Source organism: Bidens hawaiensis, unplaced genomic scaffold, assembly GCF_021521415.1.
Source record: "Bidens hawaiensis isolate Kalapana, Puna unplaced genomic scaffold, B.hawaiensis_p1.1 tig00003393_1, whole genome shotgun sequence".
Taxonomy (NCBI): domain Eukaryota; kingdom Viridiplantae; phylum Streptophyta; class Magnoliopsida; order Asterales; family Asteraceae; genus Bidens; species Bidens hawaiensis.
Window position 1 is genome coordinate 1,524,995 of NW_027491189.1, and position 6,065 is coordinate 1,531,059.

The 6,065-nt window shown below is 35.2% G+C and overlaps 1 pseudogene; it reads right to left on the bottom strand.

The window, feature by feature from the left end:
* Positions 1 to 4,444: 4,444 nt before the first annotated feature.
* On the bottom strand, positions 4,445 to 5,716 carry LOC143623358 (E3 ubiquitin-protein ligase PUB23 pseudogene; annotated as a pseudogene).
* Positions 5,717 to 6,065: the final 349 nt, after the last annotated feature.

Consider the following 6,065-nt stretch of genomic DNA (forward strand, 5'->3'; position numbering starts at 1 on the left):
AGGTCAATCAAAAACATTTATAATACCTTTTCTAGAAAGGACAAGTAAGGTGTCGAATCTATTGGGAATTAGTGGAACGTGCTAATAAATTTCAATACTTAATAACTAATTATGCTAGGCGGACATACGATATCAAGCAGATTAAATTTTGATTTGGTAGTAAAACAATTAGAGAAAAAGGTAACCAACTCCAGGTTTCACGTTGTGAAGCAAACTAGACCAATTGATTATACCTATTTGGAAAACTTGTTTGATTGCACCTATAATCAAAAGACTAGATATTTAACCTTGCTGATCGTCAGAACTTAATCCGAACAATTGACTTAGTTGAAAAATAACCAAATTGATTACTAGTTTTAGGGTTTGATATATATAAGTGATATAATGGCTAAAGATAAATGGGTCAATGACTAAAAGAACTTAATCCTAACAGTTGATGGACCAAAAATCAATAAACTGATAAAATCACAAAACATTCAATTACGAAAAACTGTTGAATGCATAAACAAAAATAAAATATTAAACAACTGAATGATTGATCAACTCTAGCTGCAATGTAATGATTCAAATACCAAAAACTCTTGCTTACAAACACAACCCTACTCCTGGAGATGGTCATAAAAGGTTTAGCCTTGCATCTTGATCTTGAATAGCTTCATTGATTGTTGCAAGGATGATAACATGGATGAGTATGATGATTGGGAGGTGTTATGATGGTGGAGAATGCCCCAAAATCGCCCAAGCATGTCAGGGTATGAAGCATAATTGATTTAGGGTTTAATTGGGCTTAAATATGGAAGATAAACAAGAAATAACGATTTTTCATCAGACCCGGTCGTAGCCTACAGCCTGGCCACAGTAGCTCGTAGCCTGGGCATAGCCTATGGTCCCTGGTCACTGCCTTACGGCGGCTACAACACCAAATCACTGTTGTCTTCATAAAAATTTTCATTTCAACTCCGTTTTTCTCTCCGTTTGCGGCCAAGTCTTCGTATTTCAATTCTCTATCATATCATATATCATTACTTTCATCTCCACTCCATCATGAATGTTCCAAATTCGCCCCTTTAAGATCTTTTAAGCTTAGATCACCAGTAAACATAAAACCAATCAAAGTACTTGTGTTCGATACATATAAACAAGGAAAACACACAATATATAACACATAAAGCACGTTATTTCGTCCTTACATCACGTATATGTATCAATCAATGTGTAGTGAATAGAAAATGCATAAGCCCATGCAAACCTCAACCATACAGCGTATAACTCATGAAGCTTATCCGTCCAGTATGTAATACAAATATATACACTGAATGCATTCTCTGAAAACCCGTTTCTTCTCCACTATCACCGACCATTAACAAGACGAAATACTAAAGACGTTTCGTGTACCAACAGACTCTCCCTCGGATATTGCTTGGTCTTGGTGTCTAAGCAGTGGACGTTCATGCTTCAACACTCGCCACTTGGAACTGTTGAAGACGTCAGATACGACAAAACTGAAGACATAGTTGAGAAGCCCAACAAGTTCATACACTATCTTCTTGACAATCAACTATACAATTGCGAAGACGACTTCGAGTATGAAACCCACTAAAGACAAGAGCTGGCGGATTAAATGCTAAAGACTAGAGGGAGATTGTAGGGCCATGTTTTGTATATGAGTCTTTTGTATTTACTCGTTTTATCAACGTTGTATTTTAGTTAGCTTATCGGTTTGTTCTAGTATGTTTGGGTCGAGACCATGTAAACAAAGCCCATTGGGCTGTAAATAACGAAATATAGCATGGCATGGCCTCACCTATAAAAGGTGAAGCATGCACATGCTAACATAACCTTTTTGCAAATCATATCCACTTACCAACTCCCTTCCCTCTCTAACTTACCATTTCAGGTAATAAGAAACCCAAACAAGATCCGAGATCTCGATTCGTCACTACTGATTTCCGCTTGCTAGTTTTGAGATTGATCCAAAAACACTAGTTGTTTATTGTTTGATCCGTCCATGATACCTATAGTCGTTCCATTGCAACGCTTCATCTTGTATATATATCTTCTAAATCAATAAATATTCATACCTTTTGTAAATTTTTATCTTATTATTATTGATCGATCATATATATTTCTTATTCTTGGGCAACAACATGCAGAAAACTAAAGCTCACATTTCTGATCATTATTATGTATTGTTGGATTGCAAGGCATCATGACATGATGGATACGTATCACGTGTAATCGTTATGAGGTGTGACATCTCTGTCTCGACCTCTTCATCGGATTTCTACCATCAATTTGAAGTTATTGATTTAACTTTTGAATCATCGTATAATATTATTGGTTTTATAAATGTATGATATTTATACTAGTTCATTAACAATACGAGTTTGTTAGAGCGAACGTAAACTATAAAATATATTTGTTTTTGTGTTCATGTGTGTTTATTTATATGGTTAAATTTAAACGAAGGAAATTTAAAGAAAACAACTATAATAATTGGGTGGAGGACACCGCAGACCTAGCCTAATATTAATTTTTTATTTTATTTTTTGTTCTTTTAATTGAAGAAAGATCACCTGGGCTGCAGACCGTTTCCGATTGCGGTCAAATAGAGATTTGCTGCAATGCATACCACATATACAAACATTGTGTTTGGTTCTACTTTCGTGTATTGTTTTACTTAGTTTACTTTTGTTCATTGATTAATTCTTGTCTCATATTATCAAATTCTAAATTTCTCTCCAGGTTATTGCTTATTATATGGTAGGTCAGAAACTTTGTTGGAATTGAATGTTTGTGTTGAAACCTAGCCGAATTTTTAATTTGCTACGTTAAAATGCTTATATTAGTTACTTGTTTATTATATCCAGGCCAACTCATCCTTTTTTTAAAACCTAAAACAAAAATAAAAGAAAAAAAAAACTTTTAAGCCAGAATGAAGTCAAACTAAAAGTTTCTAATAACAAAATAATTTTTAAAGTTAACTAGATGCATTGAAACATTGGTTAGACTTTTTGAGGGCTTCACATTACCAGTAAACGAAGAAAAATCACAATCAGTTACCAACTTGAAGTGAGAAAGAATCAAAGAGTGAGATCACTATACCTTGTTATGAGAAACACCATATAACATACTCACTTTTCTGCAACTAAGAGACCAAGCAGATGATCAAACCAAACTAATTAACATGTCATTATTTTAAGATCATATCCAACGCTAGAGCTATAAATTATGTTCACATTCCTACATTCATATCCGATTTTAGTCCTTCATCATCATCAATGCCAATGCTAACACCAAACCTCTACATCATCATCCACATAAGGGATGAAGCCTAGTGAGGGCCACCTTTGGCCCCACGCCCCCTATCATTTCACGGTAGTGTAAATTATTTCGTTTTTCGTCTGAAATTTTGTACACGGGGTGTAACTTTACCTATTTTTGGTCGAATATTTGTGCCGCCCCCTGTTTTATGAAAATTTCCATTAAATTTGAGGGGCCCCCTCCTCATGTGTTTTCGTTCAAGTTTCGTCACTAATTCACATCATCACATATTTTTAAAAATAAATCAAAATACTTTTATTTAAAAAAAACATATGTTTAAATATTTCATTTTTGATTAAAACTAATTTAAATAATAAATATTTAAGACGAACATTTAAATTAACAACTTATATAAAATTAAATTAAAAAAATACATTTGATGATAATAAAAACCCACATAACCTAAGATAATAAAAAAAACTATATAGGTTTTATAAAAACCGACAAATTATATACAACACATATTGAAAGTGAAATGCCATATAAATAACATAGCCATTGTGAGGGATGCAAATTTGTAACGAAAACGCAACTTGATTAGTAAAACCATAAGAAAATACCATTAATGAAGAGTTAAATAATTCAATTAATTTGAATTGTAAAAAGGTGTAGTAATTAAACATACTCATGTTATCTATTTTTCTCAAGTAAGTTTTGCCTATTGTTATTACAAAAGAAATTGTAAATCCGTGACTGAAGATGAAGATAACACATTCATGTTCTCTTGGTTCGTTCATAGTGTTGATGCAATGACACATATATAATGCTCTATTAATTAACCTATTTTGATGATTCCAAAAATGCAATCATATGAGTGAAATACTATCTACATGCACTCATACGTTTTGCAAAATCTACCACCAAATGCACGAAATTAAATTCAAAAAACCGAAAACATGGTAAAACATAAGAATCATGTTATAGATCCATCTTGCGTATAGCGTCCACTCACAGGAAATGACTTTCAACATGATAGCGACAATAATAACAAATCTATAAACATGAACAATGTTCTGTCGATGCTGACAAATATCGACAACAATTTATCGAAGTTGTTGTAAAAAACTGTATCAAAATTACCTGAGTTTCAGTTTGTTTATAGCATTTACTGATATACATTCAATCTAGAAACAAGAATTTTCACTTTGTTTGAATATAAATAGGCATACATGGAGAATTGTTCCATACATTAGAATGCAACCGCAGTATCTCTCTTGCTTTCTTCTTTAAATAAGGTGCATAGTCCACTTGAAGCACCATACACAGCTTCGACACCGCCCCAACTCGCAACATCTCAGCCACAACTTCATCCGTAGCCGAAAACCTTCCTATCAACAGAAGTATATGAACCGCTCGATCATCGGTCCCAGGTGAAATCTTAAACATTCTCTTAGCCACCATTGCAATACCACATGCATGCTTTAACAAATGTGCTCTCCCGTCAGCGCATGAACACAACTGAGCCAAGAGACCGAATACTAACTCGGATACATTATTTTCTATCCCGTTTATCTCCATCTCGATTAGCTCGAAAACCGCACCTACTTCAACAATCTTCATCCGGTTCCTTCCCCAAGGGCACACATCGATTAGCATTCGTAAGGCCGCTTTCACCGCTTGTGGTGATGTCCTTTTCTTCATCACACTCACACTTTGCTTAAAGAACTCAAACTTCAATCTCTCTAAAACCCTTGTGTTTGTAATTTCCATAACCATTCTGAGCACCGAGATGGCTCGAGTTTGGATCTCGACAACATTATCGTCATCGATCATGTTGTCAGACCCTAAAACCCATAATAAGGAATCAATAAACTCATCATGATCATCTTTACAATCTGCGACAACTTTTTTCTCCCGGACAGTTTGCCAAGTGAGATGGAGAATATTGAGTGCCTGACCGAGGCCTACAACATTCCAGGTGCGACGTTCTTTAGATAACTTTATTATCAAAGAAACCATCGCACCAGGTGTGCCTGCTTCGATTAGGCACTGTCTATTCTTCTCATTCTCACTCGCCAGAATACATAAAGCGTCTAACGAGATCGCGTACAGTTCTGGTGACTTTAGGTTATGAAGAAGTTTCATAACATGTGATTTGTTTAAAGGTGGTTTCGGGGTCGGAATCCGGTCAACGCCATAGCGAGCATTCGTGACACACCATGCTTGGATGAGACGACGGAGCGTGTGATTTGGGGTCAAGTCGGAGTCTTTGGTCAACGGCTGCTTGGTTACCGGGCACTGCACCACCTCCGCCATGGATAGCCAATACTCTATGCTTTCCCGGTCGTACGTTATCCCGGTGACCGCCGTAACAGGATCTTTCATGATCTGAAGTGATATAGGGCAGATGAAGAAACGGGGTACTTCCACCATATCATCATCCATTTCTTTAATAAATATTGAAACACAATTACTCTGAATATTGAAAAGAGAGAGTATATACTTGTTCGTTGTCTATATTAAGAGATTTAATGCTCATAAAAGAATTTTATATCCATGAAGTAAAGTTTGAATTCAATGAAGAATGGAGAATGGTGGCTGCGAAGTTTGAAATGTTCTAGATTATTATATTATATTATAATGTGGCATATATATCAGTCAAACCCTAATAAACTTTCCGAAAACGGTGGTCAGACAAAACCAAAATAACAAAGAAAAGTCTCGGATTGAAATTTCAACTCAATAGATTCCACTTGGGTTAATAGGTCAACGGTGGTTGTCATTATTATTGCAAACCCTGG